Below are 22524 nucleotides of genomic sequence, written 5' to 3'. Positions count from 1 at the left end.
TGATCCAAAGAATGCGGTCTGCCTTAGATCCATGTTGATGGTGAGAATGAGGAAGGAAGCTGTAGCCGTGTCCTTCCAGAGTCAGTGAGGACCCACCCCGTGACTCTTGGACTAAGTACCGCCCACAATTCGCCTTAATTAATGAATTTAACTCTGACCAAATTAGGATGGAGAAATCCCATATGGGATGAAAGGTGGACTTCTCCAAAAGGACGGAGTTAGAAACCCAGGTGTTAAAGCTTCAGAAAACCATCCACTTCCACAGTAGGAGCACCGGAAGGGCTGTAGAGAGAACAATCGAGGTCGGGGATCCAGTTTGGAACAGTGAGGAAAGGTAGAGCCTGGGGGACAAGAGAGCATAAGATCCCGTTTGGGCAGAGAACACCCTCTTCCAGCTGCTGATGCTGCACCAGGCTCCAGGGGCCACATTTAAATAATACAGAGGGTCTCGGGGTTAAAACGGGGGATGCTACGGGACAGAGAGGTGAAGGTGGGCAAGAGGGATGTAAAGATGAAGCTGGGGAGATTGAGAAGTTTGTCAGAAAAGGGATGGCTGGGAGACAGGGTTCTGCATTGGGCATGTGGGGACTGTGCATTTAAGAATTCACTATGGGGATCTGGGGAGGGCTTTGCGTCCTGGGGAGGATGGATAGTGGGGAGGGAGTTTACGAAGAAAGCAGTGTGTTTACCCAAAGGAGTGCGGTGGGGTAATTGGACAAAAGGCCAGTAAGGCTTCCTTGCTGGGTTCAGCTTTTCCATGGGATGTTTCCTCATACGATAAAAGAAAAACAGAACAACAACAACAACAAAAAAAACTGGTATGACAGAGTACACGCTCCAGCAGGTTGAGTCACAGCACTTTTCTTCCCTTGACTTCAGGGCTCCTCATGACAAAAGAAGAAGAAGCCTTTTCCTTGATGTCAAAAAGCAATCCCAATTTAGGCACCCACTCCTCTAATACCGTTCTGCCTAAGCACGAATGCAGACTCCCAGTTAATCTGAGTATTGAACTGAAATTTTGCAGCTGCTTTCTGCTGGGCCTGAAAACAGAAATTAATTTCAATGACCAAGGCGAATAGAGTCCTGCTCTGTCAGGTAATTAGTCATCGTCTTTGGCTACTCAGGGTCTATCACTGTGCTAATCCATACATAAACCCCAGCCTTCTCCGAGTCATTTGCAGTCTAAAGGGCAGTTTAGCGATTTCTCCCATTCCATTTTACCCCAGATAGCTGCGGCAAAATGGGCATTCTTTCATGTTTATTGCCAGCAGAATTAATGCAACTGATTTACATTTTCTTTTTTCTGTTTGATCAAGTCGGCTGTTGATTAAGTAGAGCTTAGGGGAAAAAATTATACTCCCGCAGCTTTCCTATTTGACTTGCCAGTTTATTAATGAAAGAACCAAAGATATTGATGGCCCAGAAACTACAAGTGCAGCAATTAAAGGGTACGTCCTTCCAAGGTTCTAATTAAAAAAAAGTGTCCTTTTATATTAAAGATAGATTCTATTGTCATATTTAGATCAGAGTCTAGCAGGGAGAAGGGGAGAGGGTTGCTTTTGTAGTGGCGAGGGGTGGAGGGGGAGAGGGTAAGGGTTGTTCTGTTTTGTCTTCTATCTGCTGTTCTTAACATAAATCACTTGGGAGAAACTTAGATCCAGTGAAATAAACCAAATGGGTAGGCTTTGTTCCCAATAGAATGCATTCTACAGCATACAAAAATATATTTTGAGCAAATAGATACTACTTCGAAAATGCAGCTTTTAACCTGTTGGGTCATTTTTATCCATCCCCTCCTGGCCCCCACCTATTTGAGATTGTTAAAAATATATTTGCCCTACACACATTTTTATCTATACTAAGTAAAAGAAAATGGTTTTCTTTATTTCTCATTACACAAATGTGTTTTCTGTAATCACCCTGTCCTCAGGTGCACTGGGATCATATTTTCTCAAAGTCTTAAAAGGATATTCTTAGAGTGGCCAGATAATAAAATGAAACTGCTTACTTGCTGGGTGGGATGTTGAACAAAAGCTGGGATTCTATACGGAAAGCCTCTAATATTTATGCAGGATATAGAAATTCTAAACACTTCACACAATGGGAGTTGGCAGTCAAACAGGCCAACCTTTTGCTGGGCTTCCTAAGAAAGGACTAGAAAAAAATAAAGGCACATTTCTGCCCCTAAAGAGACCTACAATTCTCCCACATCTGGAATACTACATGCGGTATTGGTCACTGGATCTGAGAAAGACATAATCAAGCTGGAAAGGATACAGAGAAGGGCAACTAGACGGATCAGGGGGATGGAAATTTTCTGCGTGAGGAAAGATTGAGTGTTAATACCGTTCCAGCTCACTGTGGGCAGGGGATGTGTCTACCAACTCTGACTGTACGGGACTCTCCCAAGCACTTAGTACAGCCCTCTGCACCCATTAAGTGCTCAATAAATATGTTTCCTGAGTGGAAATAGGACTGAAGTTTACACTATCATGAAAGTGTTGCTGCGAAGGCTAATCTTCACCATTTCCCCCAATCCAAAAGTTTTGGAAGAGAAAATTTCAAGTAACACAAAATGCTATTTCAGGAAAATGCAGCTAAGGTCTTGATTATTTTTGAACTGTTTACATTTCGATGGTATATTGCAGGGTTGACTATTAGAGTCAAGGCCATAACAACTGTGTGGTGTCCAGCCTGGTCCATATCCCAGCTCCAGCTGGAGTGATGGGCCCATCTAAGTGTTCATCTAGTTCCTGCATCGTGGCCTAGTGGAAAGAGCACAGGCCTGGGAGTCAGAGAGCCTTGGGTTCTAATTCTGCCCCCGCCACGTGTCTTCTGTATGACCTTGGGCAAGTCATTTCTCTTTGCCTCAGTTTTCTCAACTGCAAATTAGGGATTTGATAGATTCAATACCCCTTCTCCCTCCCCATGTGGGATAGGGTCTGATTAACTTGCATCTACCCCAATGCTTAGAACAGTGAGTACTGTAAGTATTGTATCTGTTCAGTGCTTACCCATAAAAATAATAACTATAATAATGGTATTTGTTAAGTGCTTACTATGTGCCAGACACTGTACTGGGGTGGGCACAGGCAAATCGGATTGGACACAGACCCTGTCCTATGTGGGGTTCACAGTCTCAATTCCCATTTTACAGATGAGGTAACTGAGGCCCAGAGAAGTGAAGCGACTTGTCCAAGGTCACACAGAGGACAAGTGGCAGAGCCGATTAGAACCCAAGACCTTCTGACTCCCAGGCCTGTGCTCTATCCACTCCAACCTGCTGCTTCTCAACTGTGGTTTTGACTAAGCCCTTACTATGTGTCAGGCACTGTACTAAGAGCTGGGGTAGATACAGGTAAATGGGGTTGGACCCCATCCCTGCCCCTCATGGGGCTCATAGTCTTAACCCCCATTTTACAGATGAGGTAACTGAGGCAAACAGACAAATGAAGTTCACAGAGCAGATGAGCGGTAGAGCTGAGACTAGAACCCAGGTCCCACCGACTCCCAGGCCCGTTCCCTATCCACTAGGCCACACTGTTTCTCTGAAACCGAGCTAGTTGACGACACCTCAGATATAGCCAACTACTGCAAAAACTGCCCTGTTCTGAGTCCCTACTGGATGCCCCTTGCCCATCCTATGCCTGGGCTACTTCTGCCCGGGATCTCTGGGAAAATTCAAACATCACCACTTCATCTACCACAACACTACTATGTCAACTAATGCTAACAATACCACCAGGTAAACTCCTTGACATAAAAAACATGAAATGATACTTCTGGAGAGCTACACAATGAAGCTGAGAATTGAGAGTTTAAGAGCTTTCTCAAAGGCACATGATACGCTGCAAACCTCACGACACTTTCTCTCTACATTGGTAGGAACAGAGAGTGCAGTTAGGATCTGGACCTAAAATCTGTACTTTTCAAGCTTCCTATTCCGACTATTAAACACACTTCCCTATCAAGAAACTAACAGGCAGAATGGATGTTTCAAATTCTTTAGCACGGAACTGAAGGAAAAACACACTCTGTGTGCCTTTTCCATTCTGACACCAGTGAAATTTTCCAAACATTTCTAAGTCTCATGTAAATTTCTCTAAAACTGGCAAATCTCCCAAAGACTCTGTGGAAGCTTTAGTCATTTTCCACTAGAATCAGAAGAGCTCATCTTTCTTCTGACCTTTTTTTCCCTCCAGTCTTGTGCTCTGGGCTCCACTGAAAAGTCAGCACCACCATGCAATTCATATTCTATCAGAGTCTGTGGCAGTTAACGCTGCCATTGACTCGAATAGTCAACCCTGCAATACATCATCAGAATGTAGACAGTTCAAAAATCCCCAAAATCTTAGCTGTATTTTCCCAAAATAATATTTCGTTTTACCTGAAATTTTCCTTACCCAAATTTTTGGATTTGGGAAAACAATGAGGATTAGCATGGGTTGAAGATGACTCAACAGCATAAGACAAGGCTTTGAAGCAACACATTCCCGGAGAATTGGCACGGCCATCTGGTGGGGAGAAGGCCCATGGAGCGTTCTGTCACAACCTGTTGGGTCACAAAAGGAGGGTGGCAATTTCCCAGGGGGTTTGTATGGTCATCCAGTGGAGAGAGAGGCTTGATTAATGCTCTTAGGAGCTAAGATCCTCACATTCGATCTACTAATTCACTAGATGGTCTAATGAAGCCCCATATAGGTTATTATTACTAATATCATCATCATTATTATTACTGATTTTTTAAACACTTACTCTATATCAAGCGCTGTTCTAAGTGTTGGAGTGGATAAAAGTTAATCGGGTCAGACACAGGTGCCTTCCCCAAATGAGGCTCGGCCTAAGTAGGAGGGAGAACAGCCATTGTATCTCCATTTTTTAGATGAGGAAACTGAGGAAAAGAGAAGTGAAGTGACTTGCCCAAGGCCATGCAGGAGACAAGTGGCAGAGCTGGGATTAGAACTCAGGTCCTCTGACTCCCAGGCCCAGGCTCTTCCCGCTAGGCCATGCTGCTTCTCGTTTACTTTATGAGACCATTGACTGATGCCAGTTGGCTTTTAAATCTAGGTCCTGATCTGGGGCCCTCTCAGGGTCGCACCTGGAGAGTTTTCTGTACTCTACCAGTCTCGACTACAGGAGGGAGAGTCAAGTAGAGGCATTACCAATCCATTCCTAACTTGGCCAGTGGCTAGCGAGTGGAAGGCAATCTGCTACAAGTCAAAACTCCCCTGTGCTGGGCAGCAGCGGCATGGAAGAGACTTGAGGGCAAAGACTTGTCTACAGCGCAGAAGGAGGCAATGATAAACCACTTCTGTATTTTTTCCAAGAAAACTCTGTGGATACGCCACCGGAACCATTGCAGACGGAAGTGGGGCAGTCTGGGAGAGATGTGTCCATGGCGTCACTACGGGTCGGATTAGACTCGATAGCATAAGACAACAACAACTACTGACCTGGGGATTTGAGAATTGAAAGAAAGGCTCTCTGCTCTACTTGGAATTTCCAGAGGTGGAGAAGAGAATGATCAAATGCCTTGCCATCCCATATGCCACCCCAGGGCCACCATGGACCGTGGAGAACGAAACATAACTGCCACAACGCAATAGTGCTAGAGCCTTTCATTTAGAGTCAACTCAGTGTTGGGGAGGAGAAGGCAAAATCCTTCTTGGATTCTCTAAGGGTCAAATGGCTAATAGGCCACCTGGTCTTTTGGTCAACCCAGATGATATTTTTCTCTGAATTCCCTTGTAGGTTATGACAAATCTGCTGTAAACATTGCAGAACAAGATTTTGCCGGCATTTCTCTGGGGACCCATGTTCAAAACCCATTCTAGTGGAACAGAAAATGGCCCCAGAGCTACTGCTGATGCCTGTGGAGCAGAACAGCCTGGCTTCCACACTACTTTCTTACTTGATGCCAAGTTTATTTTATCAAATAATGAAACTGGCCCAAAATGGAAAAGAAAAAGGTATTTACCAGCCCCACATTTTGCTTCTTCACACAGAATAAAAATAAACAACAAAACAAGGTCGTTTCCACACACCAGAGGCTCACACTATTCAATATAACGGCCAATCAAAGTAATTCCCAGAATACCATGTTTTCATAGGACCATAACTCAATTTAAACATCTCTCGTGTGGTAGACCGGGGAGGAAAAGAAAGGGGAAAGGACTGATACCTAGTATTAACCAAACTCCTTATTAATGATCCTTCACTTGTCCATTTATGAGTACTGGCTCCCCATCTTGATTGCAAACTCCTCAAAGGCAAAGATTATGTCTTTGCTTCCCTGGGCCTCGAGAAGCTTGTACCCTGCTCTGTACTCAGGTGCTCAACAAATACTCTTCAATCATTAATGGTATTTATTGAGCTCTTACTAGGTGCAGAGCACTGTACTAAGTGCTTGGGAGAGTACAATAGAGGAGGGAGACACCATCTCTGCCTTCAATGAGCTACTATTGCCACTCCTACGGACACATTAGTGCTGCCTTCTTTATTTTAAGTTCAAGCACTATTTCAGTGGCTTCCAGAGTGAAGAACGATCAGTGTCATGATACATTTAAAGACAGCTAACCTATACGGTGCAAAATTATGCTACTGATGGGTAGTTACTATGCATGTGAGTGTGAATTGGCCAAGAAAAGTCCATGTACAACCAGAATCTGGTGTCAGATTATTGATTAAGCTCCTCTGGGAAGCTCTGCCAAATCAACAAAATTGAAGTTCACCAAAAGTCCTTGAAACACTCAAACAGGATCTCCTGTTAGATGATAACTGTGCTACTGAAGCACACGCTCGAAAGAGGCAGATGGTTATGAACCACTCTGCGGAATCAGCCAAGTTCTGTGGACTGAAAAGTCCAATAGGTTAAGTGCTAGAGTCTATTAAGTCCATTAGAGGGAAAGCTCCTTGTGGACATGGAATGTATCTTGTGCTTCTGCTGAACTTTCCAAAGTACTTAATTGAGCCCGCAGCAGGTGCTCAATAAATACCGTTACGACTACAAGGAGCCTAGAGAAAACTTAGGAAATGCATTAAGACTGGTCCCAGAAAAACCTATATCCAGCCAATGATTTTTGTTGGCAAAAATGAGCTGTATGCCACCACAGACAGCAGGATACTTCTACCAAGGAAGCAAGAATAAACCCAAAACAAGAAGGCTAGTAGGGGTACTCAGTACTCAATATCATTTCATTTGTGTTGATAAGCCCCGAAATTACTGGTCTGTACATACTCATTTAAAGTTGAGCAATGTTTTGTTATCATGATGTCACTGGAAGCCAAGTAAAATTTCAGTGTGAGAGTTTCTGCTGCTTTGACTTTAGTTCACTGAAGTCCAAGTACTTCCCAAACATTTCTAGTTTGCTATGGTTGCATCATCAGCACCAAAAATATCTGGCAAGTGATAGTGAGAAGCAGCGTGGCTGAGTGGAAAGAGTCTGGGCTTGGGAGTCAGAGGTCGTGGGTTCTAATCCCGGCCCCGCCACCTAGCAGCTGTATGACTTTGGGCAAGTCACTCAACTTCCCTGTACCTCAGTTCCCTCATCTGTAAAATGGGGATTAAGTCTGTGAGCCCCACGTGGGACAACCTGATTACCTTGTATCTACCCCAGTGCTTAGAACAGCGCTTGACACATAGTAGTTGTGGGGAAGCAGCATGGCGTAGTGGATAGAGCATGGGCCTGGGAGTCAGAGGGTCATGGGTTTGGGTTCTAATCCCAGCTCTGCCACTTGTCTGCTATGTGACCTTGGACAAGTCGCTTCACTTCTCTGGGCCTCAGTTACCTCATCTATAAAATGGGGATTAAGACTGTGAGCCCCACATAGGACAACCTGATTATCCTGTATCTACCTCAAAGCTTAGAAGAGTGCTTGGCACAAAGTAAGCGCTTAACAAATACCATAATTATCATTATTATTATTATTATTACAGTGGCGTGCCTAGCCAAAGCAGTAGAAATACCAGGAAAACCATTGGTTGGGGTAACAAAATTGACATAGACAGGTCCACTAGCCTAGTGCCAGTCAGATATTGTTGGATGAGAACCATAACAATAAATTAGAATTGAACTCCATTTTTAAAATTGAAACCTGATTTTTGTACAAATTGAAAAATTGAAGGCCATAATTACCCTCCAAATCATATCTATTTTAAACCTCTGAAAATCTTAAGTAATGAGGGAGGCACTTAGCAAAGAGGACTTGGAAATGTCCCCTGTCACACAAAAATTACCACAGAAACATAGAAACCAAACTGAAGGTCCAGAGAACAAATGTAATGTCCAACCCTCTTCTATGACCGGGAGACTGGATCACATCCAATTTGGACAATAGTTTTATCAGTCTCACTACCACTTTTAACATCAAGAGGCGAGAGAGGATCACAAGCAATGAGGTCCTAGAATGCAGTCAATCTACAGAAATGCTCATCATAGCACACCTTGACCTAGTGAGACAAGGGAGGGAAACGAATGACAGCAGGACGTTCAAACAACTGCTTGAGGGAAAGCTGAAAGTGGGTAACCACAAGCGAGAATGACAGAAGACCACTTTAAAGACACAATAAAGTGAAAACTCAAAAAACATGGCAGAGTTGTAGGCAGTTGGAAGACAATAGCAGGAGACAGTTCAGTCTGGTGTGCAGCAATTAGAAATAGGGTGACTATTTTAGAGCAGAGGTTTCACGAAGAGCAGAAGAAACTAAAACAGCTTCACTCTTGGTAGCAAATTCAGTAGGGCAATGAGAGGCCATCATGCAGGAGGAATTTTTGATCATGCATTAGTATTATATTACACCCACACCACACACACACAAACGCATGCTCTATCACCTGTCAGTAGCACCATCTTTGAACCAGAAGACAACATATGTGCTCCCTCTCCCCCATTTTCACCCCCAGCCCATTCTACTGTAGTCACGGAAAGATCATCCTTTGTCATGTTGATTCATTTGCTACTTGCCTGATGGGGTTTGCTTTTTTTTTTTTTAATCAAAATGTGTTTTACCATTCCAGAATAAATAGAAATAGGTCTATGTGCAAGAATGATCAAGTGAGGGTAGCAGATGGATTACCTTTAAAATGGTGATGGTGGCCTTGGAGTTTGCCCTTCTTTCTTCACTCACTGAATCATATTTATTAAGCGCTTGCTGTGTGCACAGCCCTGTACTAGGCGCTTGGAAAGGACAATTCGACAACAGATAGAGACAATCCCTACCCAATGGGCTCCCAGAAGTACATTCCTCCTTGGGTGGCCATCCGTCAAGTTTTATACTGGACAGCCTGGTTTTCAGTGGTCTGTCCCCTGTCAGGTACTAGATAGGAACCGGGAATCTTTACTTCTGACAATTTCTTTTTAAATCCCCAGCTTTCCTCTGCCTCAGTTTTTGCAGCTGCTATCTGAATAGTTATCACTGTTTTGTGGCTATCATTATCATTACCTTTTGAGTGACCACTTGTGAACTTTCTAAACACTTTCAAGGAATAGCCTTTACAAGGAAAAACTATTGAAAAAAAATACAGGGGGGTAAGATTAGCCAATGGGTGTCCTGAATTCTTGAGGGCCATAAGTGACCATTCCAATTCCTCCCCAGAACATAATCGGAGGGATGAACAGAACTTTCACAGGCTGGGTAGGAAAGGGCATGAAGTAGGAAGAGAGGAGTATTCTGGAATCTGATGATGCTTTCCCTCCTTTCCTACAGGGGCCCTGATTTGAAAAGATTCTGTGGAGCTGCATTACTGTCATTTTACAATTCAGTAACCATGACGCAGTAATTGTATCAAAGATGCTATTAACAAAATTGCCCTCCCTCCCCCAAAGCAATGCTTTTTTATGCTATTTGTTAAGCGCTTACTTTGTGTCAAGCCCTGTTCTAAGCACTGGGGTAGGTACAAGTTGACCAGGTTGAACACAATCCCTGTGTCACATGGTACTCACAATTTAAGCAGGAGGGAGTAGGATTTAATCATTCCAAGCGCTTAGTACAGGGCTCTGCACACAGTAAGCGCTCAATAAATATGATTGAATGAATTTAATCCCCATTTTACATTTGAGGAAATGTAGGCACAGAGAAGTGAAATGATTGGCCCAAGGTCACAGAGCAAGGAATTGGCAGAGGCAGGATTAGAACACAGGTCCTCGGATGCCCAGGCCCATGCTCTTTCCACTAGGCCACGTTCCTTTGCAACGGATGCATTGCCAAAAGATAAATAGCTCTGGTTTTTCAGTCTCTCACTTAAGAGTTAAAATAACCACAGAAGAAAGTGACACAGCCCTTTGAAAAGTTTTAATTTGTTTTAACTTTCCTAAATCTTCGAACACTCATATTTTGAAATATATATGCGCAATAAAACACAGTAGTTATGGTCTACTGGATTAAAAATCCGCTTTTTGGAACTAGTTCAAGTGAATACTTTTACAAGGCCTAAAGATGAAAGCAATTGTCTGGATAAAACAGAATGGAAGTGTTTTCTGAATATACCCTTCTGGATGATATACACAGCTCTATTACATATATAGATATCTATCTATATCTATCTATATAGATATATTTTAAATGACTCACCATTTTAATCTTGGGCAGCATCCCCACAAAGAAAGCCTGTCTGGTCCTTCCCATCAATGTTACTAATTTTTGAAAAGATCCTCCTTCTCCTTCTGTAATTTAACTGCAATCCATGGAATGAACCAAAAAATTGAAAACGGGAAAATAATATTTCACTCAGTTCCTGTCACAGTTTGTGTTATTACTATCTACTTTGGTTAGAACAGCATTAGGACATGAGGGAATGTTCTTCTGACAAAACAACCGGATTGGGTTCAGCATTCTGTGTTATTAGAAGAAAGTGGCAGAGTGCGTGCTCGTGCATACGTAGCTTAGAGATTAGGGTGAGTTTTCCTTAACACGGTTTGGCACAAATGCAAGTCTCGTGTTATCAGAGAAGTGGGAGTAGCACATCTCTTTGGCTTTCTAATGCTTGCCTGGAAAAGCCCATTACATGTTTCCTTGGCTGCCCCAAATTGGTTCAAAGCCTCCCCACAAATGGCACCAGTATCTCATAGGCCCCTTTCACCCAGGCACATTTACCCCATGGGGCCACTAGTAGACTGTTTAGCAAATTGCTGTTTTATTGCTCCAGATGGTTCCCGGGGGGCTGAAAGAGTTAATGTTCCATCCCAAACAGCCCAGTTGACTTCCAAGGAGTCGTTTATGCCTTGGCGGCCTGAGCTGCCCCATCCCTCCTGGTGCGGGGCACTCGCTAAGCACCGGGGGATTCAGCAGAGATTCACTCCAAGAGCTGGCGGTCTGGAATTGTCACATGGCCAAGCACATCCTACAAGAATCTGCCTCCTTCCTTCACGACTCCCAGGGACCCTGACATAACCTGTGCATCCTAGGCCCCGAGGAACTAAGATGCTGTAGAGAGCCCCTCCGGCCACTCTCTCCACCACATGGCCACTGGAAACTACACGGCCCCCTCACCACGACATTCCGGGCCCCTGAACCACCATGGCTACCTCCCCGGGATACCTTATCGGCTCTCCCCCGTGTCACCAGGAAGCCTCCATCCTGACCCACCCTGCAACCACCCCAACAGGACAGAGAAAAGCAGCCACTGCCTGGCACCGCCACCATAAAACCTTGAGAAGACTCTGGCGGTTGCGATTGCTGGACCCTGAGTCGCAAGGAGCCTGACAATCTGCTCCTCTGGACACAGTACCCTACTGATTTCAGGTTTTATTTTGTGTATTTGTCAATGCCATAAAAATAATAATTATACTAATTGTGGTATTTGTTAAGCGCTTACTATGTGCCAGGCACTGTACTAAGTGCCAGGCTGGATACAAGCATATCAGGTTGGACGTCTGGGGCTCACAGTCTCAATCCCCATTTTACTGATGAGGTAACTGAGGCCCAGAGAAGTGGAGTGACAAGGTCACACAACAGACAAGTGGCAGAGCCGGAATTAGAACCCATGACCTTCTGACTCCCAGGCCCGTACTCTATCTGCTATGCCATGCTGCTTTATGCTGTCTTAAACATACCCTTATATCTGCCCCTAAAAGGGGGAGTCCTTCAAGGCTCAGTTCTAGGTCTCCTATTCTCATTCATCCATTCAATAGTATTTATTGAGCGCTTACTATGTGCAGAGCACTGTACTAAGCGCTTGGAATGTACAAATCGGTAACAGATAGAGACAGTCCCTGCCCTTTGATGGGCTTACAGTCTAATCGGGGGAGACAGACAGACAAGAACGATAGCAATAAATAGAATCAAGGGGATGATTCTATTCTCCATCTAGACCCACTCTCTTGGAGAACTCCATCACTCCCATGCTGACCTTCCTGCCTCGTGTCACTCCCCACTCCAGTTCATACTTCCCTCTGCTGCCAGGATGATTTTTAATCAATCCTATAATCAATCATATTGTACTAAGCACTAAGCACAGTATAACAGAGTTGATAGACATGGCTCCCTGCCCATAACGAGCTTACAGTCTAGAGGGGGAGAGAGACATTAATATGAATAAATAAATTACAGATATGTACATAAGTGCTGTGGGGCTGAATAAAAGGAGCAAGTCAGAGCAATGGAGATGGGAGTGGAAGAAAAGGAAAAGAGGGCTTAATCAGGAAAGGCCTCTTGCTGGAGATGTGCCTTCAAAAAGGCTTTAAAGGCGGGGAGATTAGCTGTCCGTCGGATATGAAGAGGGAGGGCGTTCCTGGCCAGAGGCAGGACATGGGTGAGAGGTCGGCGGTTAGATAGATGAGACTGAGATAGGGTGAGTTGCTTAGTATTAGAGTAGTGAAGTGTGTAGGCTGGTTTGTAGTAGAAAAGCAGGGAGGTAAGGTAAGGGCAAGGTGATTGAGAGCTTCTTCTACAAAACCGTTCAGTCCATGTTTCCCCTCTCCTCAAGAGTCTCCAGTGGTTGCCCACCCACCTCCACATCAAACAGAAACTCCTTACTATGGGCTTTAAAGCACTCAATCACCTTGTCCCCTCTTGCCTCAGCTCACTGCTCTCCTACCACAACAAGTCCACCCACTTCGCTCCTCTAAACGCCAACCTACTCACTATACCCCGATCTCGTCTACCTCTCCGCTGACCACTAGCCCACGTCCAGCCTCTGGCCTGGAACCCCTCTTCATATCCAACAAACAATCGCTCTCTCTTCCTCTGAAAACCTTATTAAAAGGACATCTCCTTTAAGAGGCCTTCTCTGACTAAGCTCTCATTTGCTTTTCTCCCACTCCCTTCTGCGTCACCTTGCACTTGATTTGCACCCTTTATTCACACCTCCTTCAGCCCTAAAGCACTTATGTTCATACCTGTAACGTATTCTTTTACGTTAATGTCTGTTTCCCCCCAGACTGTAAGCTTGTTGTGGACAGGGAGCACGTCTACCAACTACGTTACACTGTACTCTCCCAAGTCTTTAGAACAGTGCTCTGCACAGTAAGCAGCCAATAAATACAGTTGATTGATATGTCACCAGTCTCCTCACCCCTTTGTATTTTTAGATTGTGAGTCCCTGAGGAACAGTGTATGTTCTTTCTCAGTGCCTAGCACAGTTCTCTGCACACAGTAAGCACTTAATGAGAAGTCGCATGGCGTAGTGGATGGAGCATGGGCCTGAGAGTCAGAAGCTCACGAGTTCTAACCCCGGCTCTGCCACCTGTCTGCTGCGTGACTTTGGGCAAGCCACTTTACTTCTCTGTGCCTCGGTTACCTCCTCTGTAAAATGGGGATTGAGACTGGGAGCCCCAAGTGGGCCGGGGACTGTGTTCAACATGATTTGCTTGTATCCACCCCAGCGTTTAGTACAGTGCCTGGCACATAGCAAGGGCTTAACAAACACCACAATTGCTATTATTATTATTATTACTACAATTACTAATTTCCCCTCTCAGGATCGCCCCTGGAGAGTTTCCAGTACTCTACCAGTCTCGGCTCTGGGAGGGAGAGGTGAGCAGAGTCATACCCATTCCATTCCTAGCTTGGGCAGTGGATAGTGAGTGGAGGGCAATCTGCTACAAGTCAAAACTCACCTGCGCTGGGCAGCAGCGGCATGGGAGAGAGTCGCAGGCCGGAAACTCAAGTTTACTACGCAGAGGAAAGCAATGGTAAACCGCTTCCATAATATGGAAACTCTACGGATCCACTACCGGAACGATTTCGGATGGAGATGGGGCGTTCTGGGAGAGATGTGGCCATGGAGCCGCTATGGGTCGGAGACGACTTGGCAGCATAAGGCGAGACAAAACTATTACTAACTGGGCTCAAAAACTCGCTATGGGTCCAGGAGGGGGCCCTCCCTGAATCTGTCCCCTATCTCTAACGCATGCTCGAACCCAGCACTTTAGTAGAGGATGGAGCCCTCGATGCGCTGGAAGAATAAGCTTGTACCTACTTTCCTAGAGCTCTACTCCTTAAAACTGTTCACTCCTCCTGAGGCACGGAGCAAAGTGGAGAGTGAGGTGGCTTTACACACTACTCAAATTGCCAAAAGAGTACCGTTGGCCCTACGCGCCTCTGTTGGGGGAGGGATTACATTCTACTTGGATTTCCTCGAGGCTCAGCGGTGGCTCTAAAAAAAATGATGGGAAATATCATGGAGTGGAATGTCAGATTTTTCAACCGAACTAGACCACTCCTCTGAAGAAAGTCTAAGACAACTAGGCAAGGGAATTTAAACCAGAACCTGAGTGGTAGAAAAAAATCCTTTGATTCTTTTTCGGGTATATCTGCAACAGATAAGCTTTAGGTATAGGACTACAGTATATTACAAGTGATAGGCAAGTATGTTTATGAAAGACAGCTTGAACAAAAATTGTACCGCAATAAATGTGAGGGTTTTTTTCCCCCTTGGCAACAGAGATTGCCACAGAAATGAGTGGTTTTCTGAATTTCTGCCAAGTATAGATGGTTCAGTGTTCTATTAGATTAGTCTGTTTATACAGAAACGGCCAAAAATAGGACACACATGGAAGCTATTAAAGATATTGTCCTGTCAGGGAAGGATTTGAATGGTTTTGTTACTGCAACTGGGAAATAAGATACAAGTCAATATTACTGTGATAAAGAAGCTAATGTGTTATAAAGCAAACAGTTGGTTTTTTCATCTTGGTTCAGAGGCGACAATAAAATGAACACAGAAACAATTAGAGTTGGGTGAACATCCAAGACGACCACACACTTTAAAATCAACACGACTGTCAGTTCGAAATAGTTAATAGTAATTTGAATAATTACTCTGCAGCCAGATAGTTACAGAAGAAAAGCTTAGACTAAACCCCCTTTTCCTCAGCTTCTCCTCCCCTCCCCATCACCCTGACTCGCTCCCTTTGCTCTCCCCCTCAACCCCAGCACTTGTGTAACCATGTACTTATCTATAATTCTATTTATTTACATTAATGCCTGTTTACTTGTTTTGATGTGTATATATCTATAATTTTATTTATATTGATGCTGTTGATGCCTGTTTACTTGTTTTGATGTCTGTCTCCCCCCTTCTTGACTGTAAGGCCGTTGTGGGCAGGGGTCGTCTCTCTTTATTGCTGAATTGTACTTTCCAAGCGCTTAATACAGTGCTCTGCACCCTGTAAGCACTCAATAAATATGACTGACTGATTGAATGAATGAATGAAGGAAGGATATCTCCAAAGAAAAATATAACTATTACCAACTCGGGAACTGTAAGTGCTCACTTTGGCTCTGTCATTAGGTTGCTATGGAGCTGAGGCATGTCAGTTAACTACTTTTTTCCTTAGTTTCTTCATCTGTTAAATGGGGACGATCATACCCGTAACTCATTGAGTTGGGAGAACGGCAATTAGCAATTGTATCCGCACGGCATTTTTTTGGAGAATGACTATATCTAGCTAGCCTTTAGATCTGAGGACAACATTACCGACAGTGAGGATTTTATCAGTGTGCGTGAATGTGGCTTCAAGACCAGTCAGGAACTGACATTCCCTCCCACGTGCTGTGCATATAAGGATTGCCCCTTGGTCCATTCCATCAATCAATCAATCAATCAATCAATCATATTTATCGAGCACTTACTGCGTGTAGAGTACAGTGCATTTGCTACACACCCTCTGCACCAGGCAAGTCTTTCCTTTCCGGTGGCATGATCGTACGAAAGCCTCTGTACCACGTCACCTCATTTCCAACTGAAGTCAGCCAGGCTGGTTCTTCTGCTACTGTCTCCCATCGCTTTAAAGCGAGGCCACATTATTCACTGTCTTGCTTCACTGCATCTTTAAGGGCTTTTTTTTTTGTTCCGACATCCTTCTTTACGCTTTCAACATTTCAGCACCTCTTGGAACGACCACCTGGGTACTCGGTGAAAGCGTGATGCGCTGAGTATTGTTTCTATGCTGGAGGATTTACTGTTCCAGAACCTCTTTGGCTCTAATCCTACTCCCTCATTTGATGCTACGTGTTGCAGAGAGATGACACTGGTGGAATTATTCTAGAAGTTGGTTGTGGTGTCTGGGGGAGGTTCAGGTCTCCCAGCCGTAAAGAAGGCTGGTCACTTCATTTACTCGAGAGCTCTTCAGTGTGGTCTGCATCTTTATGCCACCTTGCCACTGCCCTCTGCTTCATTCTTATAAAGGACGTGAGAGCCTTGATTTTTACCTTTTCTCTAATCAGTTGAGTACGCTGTCTAGCTAGCAATGGAGATCACTGATTGCATATATAGGATTTGCCAGGTGTGAGCTGGGACAATAACCATGGTCTGCTTCCGACTACTGTCAATCCATGCCATAATACCGACTCTAAAAATCAGTTCGTAATCATCTGTGTGTCTGTCTCTTTGGGGGAGCGGGGGGCGGGGGGGGGGTGTAAGCTTCCGGAATACATGCATCAGCACATAAGAACTCCCGTTGGAGTTATTCAGGGAATTTTGATGATGCTTACAGCCTGCTGAGTCAAAAGAGCTTTGCAGAGGGCTCCCAAATTGTATTTGGACACACGTTTACACATTCCTCATTCTGTCCTAGAGTAAAATGAAAAAGACTGGGCTGAAACACAGCCCTACTTTGCCATCGGTGATGGGTGAACGATCATCATCATCCCCCCCCCAATGGTATCTATTAAGCGCTTACTGTGTGCAGAGAACTGTACTAAGAGCTTGGGAGAGTATGATACAACAGAGTTAACAGACACCTTCATTCCCCGCCCACAATAAGCTTAGTCTAAAGGGATCAGACAAGACTCCTCCAATTCTGCTATGGCCACCCATATCATCAACCACCCTTTCAGGGCTTATCAGAGCCCAGGTCTACTGTATTGACCCTAAACAGTAAATACAGACTCACTGAACATGTCTGTGTAAAAGGAACTCTGGCCAGGAATTAAAATCTGAAGCTTTTTCAGAGAAACTTCACATTGCTAAGCTGTTTTGTAATTTTTCCAAATAAAGATGAGTATCAAGGACCGTATACCCGGAGCTGAGGGTGGCTGGAGCAAAATACCTGAAGTAGGAATAGCAGCAGTAGCATTGACGGAGCACCCATTTGGAGCGGCACGGAGTCCAAACAGTGCCCTGCATGCCATCTTTAGTGGGTGATTTTAAACCATAGCTGGTGTCATATTTTCTTGCTCAAACTGGAAAGTAAAAAAAAAACCTAAATGGGAAGACCATTGATGGAAACACAGTGAGAGCTACTGCTTTAAGCAGCGTGGCTCAGTGGAAAGAGCCCGGGCTCAGAAGTCAGAGGTTGAGGGTTCGAATCCAGGCTCCGCCACTTATCACTACTTTGGGCAAGTCACTTCAATTCTCTGGGCCTCGGTTCCCTCATCTGTAAAATGGGGATTAAGACTGTGAGCCTCACGAGGGACAACCTGATTACCCCGTATCTACCCCAGTGCTTAACAGTGCTGTGCACATAGTAAGCGCTTAACAAATACCAACATTATTATTATTAGTTAGCGAATGGCATTTATTTAACACTGCGTGCTCTGCACTGTGCTAATTCCTGGAGTGGATACAAGAAAATTGGAACAGCCCCCAGTCTCTTTCTCACCTGAGGCCTCGGGTATGCATTACACTGTAGAAGGCACTTGGAAACATACAATAGAAGTCGAAAGCAAGGTCGCTACCCTTGAGTAGCTTACGATCTAATGGGAGAGACAGGCAGACGCAAAATGTAAAACACAGCAATAATGAGAGGAAAAGCAGAGACATAAATGATAAAGGCCAAACAATGAATATGCCCCTAAATACACTTAATAAACAGATACCCGTGTGTGCTAAGGGTGGCTGATGGAATGCTGAATCAAAGACTAAGCCCAAACCGGATGCAGTGCTGGTGACCAAGTAGTGGAAAATAAAATGGAAATAAATGGATGTAGAAACCTATATCTAAAAATATGTCTTTAGAATAGGGATATTTATAAATTTGACACACTCCCAAATTTAGCTCACTAAAGATTATTTCTATGCAAATACACATTTCTCAAACCCCAGCACAAACATCTAACATTCGTTTTTTTTGAAAATCAATTGCTGCACAGTACAAATGGATCAACTAAGGGGCCATCCTCTGATAAATATTAAAAAGGACTATATTGTAGAAAATGAAAAGTTATAAAAGGACAAAATAGAAGGATGCTGGGTTTAGAGGTTCAGAGAGATCATGAAACAGACCTACAATTTCAAAAGGACAATGTGGTCTGACATTAGTCATTCTGATTCTGATAAAGGATGTTGTCAAAGGCATGGCCCACATTTATGCAAATCACTAACCACTTAATTTCCCCTCAGGTGGCAAAGCTCAAGATTTTTCCCTGAATGAAGGCATGTTCTTGTAAATTGGAGGGTTCTTTTCAGTCCTGTGTGAAAACTGACAAGGCAACAACAGCTGTAAGAAATTGAAAGGTTACTCAGTGATTCCAAATCAGCACAATTGGAGACTGTATCACCAACTCAGTGGTGAATATAAAGACATAATAACGAATCCCTCTCTATACAAAGGACCTAAGACTACCACCAAGTAACGATGTTGGAAGAAATATACCAAGTCTGCCTTTTTGCCATATCGACACTCTCTCTATCTGAAATTCGGATTGGAAGAGCACAGTATTGAGGGTTAGATCCTATCCGTACATGCAGCTGGGCTGAGAAAAGAATATGGCAATGGCGCTGCATGTCACACGATAGGTCTGTAGCGAAAGCCCTTTGCCAAGATGATACATCCGATATTTGCCACCATCACTGTGTTTAAATCTACCTATTGGCTGCCCCACCTTTCCAAAGTTGCTTATTCAGTAATCATAAAGGACGGTTACTGTACTGTTCTGCAGAATTTCCTGGGGGAAATGAGTTGACAGCTTTCCGGGATTCCAATGGGAACTGTCACTATTGTGCAGCTTCGGCTGATGATTCTGTGGTTAACATGCCATCCAGAATCCTGAGCGGCTAACTGGGGTGGGGCCGGGGTGGGGAAGAGGAGACATGCTGATGACCTGATGAGAAGCAGCACGGCCTAGTGGAAAGGGCACGGGCCTGAAAGTCGGGGGACCTGCCTGGGTCCTGAGCCCGGCTCCAGCACTTGTCTGCTGTGTGACCTTGGGTAAGTCACTTAACTTTTCCTGTGTCTCAATTTCCTCAACTGTAATACGGGGAATTACAATAGCAATTTGATATTTAATGTGGGAGAGCGATCGTGTCCAAGCTGCTTACACCATATCCTTCACAGTGCTTAGTATCCCTACAGCACATATGTACATATCTTTCAATTATTATATTATACATTATTTATATTAATGCCTGTCTCCCCCTCTAGACTGTAAGCTCATTATGGGTAGGGAACGTGTCTGCTAATTGTGCTGTTCTGTACTCTCCCAGGCGCTTAGTAGAGTGCTCTGCACATAGGAATCACTCAAAAGATACCATCGATTGATTGATCGGCAGTACAATACTTGGTCTCTAGTGAGCACTTGAAAAGACCATTATTAGTATGGTTATTATTACTATTATGATCACGCCTCTGCCACTCAAAGAGGGGAGAGGACGGTTTCTGATGGGAGCACAGGATGGTGGTGGTGGATCTCCAGAGCAGCTGTTCCTCACCAGAGGTGGCAACTGGCATCCCCCTCTGCTGCGAGAGCCTGGCTTATTGCCCTCTGAATATGGGCTGGGAGCTGCCTGTAAGCTCTGCACATGGTAAGTGCTCAATAAATACAACTGACTGACTGACTCTTCTGTGGCCTAGTGAGGGAAGGCAATCCATGGTGATGGGAACAATGAACAGCCAAAAGGTAAACGTCAGCAGCACCGATGCACTCTGACGATTCTTGAGACCCTGGGTACGTATAAAGAGGATGCAGAGTCAAGACTTATGGTGATCACAGGTGCTCCAAATTGGCACGGTTGGCTACCGATTCCAGTGCCCCCTGGCACCCAAGTCTTCGGCAGCACCTCATTCGCTGGCTGGAGATTCATCCTCTTTCTCTTTCCTCAACTCTTTCAGATGGAGTTGCTACCGAAAAGTAAAAATGCCAAAGGGCAGAAAGGAGGAAAGAGAAAAGCAAGAGGTGATCTGGATATCTGTACCGGGATAACAAAGAGCATACACGCAGATAGATGGTAGATAAACCCCAATGGAAAAGAATCTTAAACTGTGTTAGCAAACTCAGACCATGACAAAATTCAATTCTAACTCACCAAATAAAATATCACCCTACACATTAACAGAAACAGATACACGATGCTGATTTTATTTTTTATTTAACACTGTTATATCCTCTGTAAGGAGAAATGATATTCAGATGATCAGGAGTAGACCACGCCAGCTGATGGGAAAAGACAGCCATCCCTCCATCCATCCATGTCTCCATCTCGGCCTGGAGACAGCTGCATTTCATTTCATCACACACAACATAGACACCTCCTCCCCTCTTGCCTCTTCCCTATCCTTCCCCTGCCACCCTGAAGAAGTGAGGAGGAGGAAAGCATTATTTAAGTCTCTCATAATAAAAAAAGAGACAATGAGCCAATTCTTCTCCTGGAACAAACTTTTGAACTTTTCCTGGAGGAGATGACCAGAGACAATTGATATTCCGGTGGTGGTTTACAAGGGTTAAGGATTGTTAACCTCTATGACCAGTCTTAGGTCAAAATAGATTTAATTTAAAGCAGTGGCCTTCACTGGGATTTTCCCAATGGCTACACCCAGGTGTTTAAATTAGGTAGGAGAGTCACAGATCATTTGCATAAAATTTGAGTTGATCTGCATATAATTTATGTATGCTTACATAAACTATGCAAGGTTAGTTTCAGGGCATTTTCAGGTTAAAAAAAACCCACACACTATTACACTGGCACTGACTCTTTCTTTTTGAGTGTGGGAGTGATAAGGGGATGTAGCTTTTTAGTAAGGAGCAAATGAGACGTTGCTGGGGGGACGGGGGGCAGACTCTGAAAACCTCACATGTCACAAAGACCTAACTTAGGGTCTTTCCCCTCTTAGCTCTTTTCAGACCTGCTTGGAACTTCTGGAGACCTGGAATGAGCCCCCTTGCTCCCAAACTATAGGCACCTATGCCCTGTTACTAGCCCTCAGAGGGTCATGACTAGATTTTCCTTTCCTACCCGCCTTCTCACCCCACCCCAACTAGATTTCACTCAGATCCCCTACCCTCGAGCCAACAGAAGACCGGGAATGCAGACCTCTAAATTTCAGGAATGTTCTCAGATTGTCTGCTACTGATCCTTTACATCTGGGGATGCTTTCCGGGAATGATTCCTTCACTTACTTGGGCAGATAAAACTATGGGTAACATCCTAGAGCAGGTCTTGAACTATGATCGCATATGGCCAGGTTTACCTGCGATTTGGAAAGATTGTCTTGCTGAGTATTCAGTGATTAAGTACGTCTACACAACCTTAAGAGGAAAATGACCTTCAAACTGTCCTGGCTAGGAGGTTGATCTGCCTCAATTCTTGAAATGTCCATGCGAATCAAAACAGCCCACTGAAAAGTCCTTAGAGGAAGGTTTGGTATTACATCAGGTACCCAATCACTTCCAGAACTGGAGAGAAAAGTTTGAAGGGGTGAAGCGGAACTCAGGTTTTCACAAATGGTCCTTTGCTCAAACCCACTTCACTGTCATATCTGTTTCAGCGTGGGCTCTCTCTTATTAGTTCACCTTTCCCTCCCTCCCTTCCCCGACCACCTGCTCCAGTCCTTGGCCAGCTAATGGTGGAGAGAAGACCGTGTGCAGATCTGGCTGAGCGGAAAAGCTTTAATGCAGAATTTTAGGCCAGATATGCCATTCTGTATCTTAATACTATGTATAATAGTAATAATAATTGGGGTATTTGCTAAGCGCTTGTTCTGTGTCAAACACTGTTCTAAGCGCTGGGGTAGCTACAAGATAATCGGGTTGGACACAGATGCTGTCCCATGAGGGCCTCACCATCTAAGCAGGAGGTAGAACAGGTACTGAATCCCCATTTTACAAATGAGGGAACCGAGGCACAGAGAAATTAAGTGACTTGACCA

At 44.3% G+C, this 22524-nt stretch overlaps 1 protein-coding gene and 2 non-coding genes across 3 annotated transcripts in view; 2 read left to right on the top strand and 1 right to left on the bottom strand.

Annotated features, from left to right (window-relative positions):
* The window catches only part of WWOX (WW domain containing oxidoreductase), a 1106560-nt gene that overhangs the window by 513024 nt on the left and 571012 nt on the right, over nucleotides 1-22524 (bottom strand). The gene's annotated exons all lie outside the window — the stretch shown is intronic.
* Nucleotides 5081-5218, top strand: LOC114807473. The gene has a single exon (XR_003755534.1). It is a non-coding gene; the product is annotated as a small nucleolar RNA SNORA7 (small nucleolar RNA).
* LOC114807524 lies at nucleotides 13908-14045 on the top strand. The gene has a single exon (XR_003755584.1). It is a non-coding gene; the product is annotated as a small nucleolar RNA SNORA7 (small nucleolar RNA).

Source organism: Ornithorhynchus anatinus, chromosome X2 (genome assembly GCF_004115215.2).
Source record: "Ornithorhynchus anatinus isolate Pmale09 chromosome X2, mOrnAna1.pri.v4, whole genome shotgun sequence".
In the NCBI taxonomy this organism is placed as follows: Eukaryota; Metazoa; Chordata; class Mammalia; order Monotremata; family Ornithorhynchidae; genus Ornithorhynchus; species Ornithorhynchus anatinus.
This window is presented reverse-complemented; position numbering and strand designations above follow the sequence as displayed.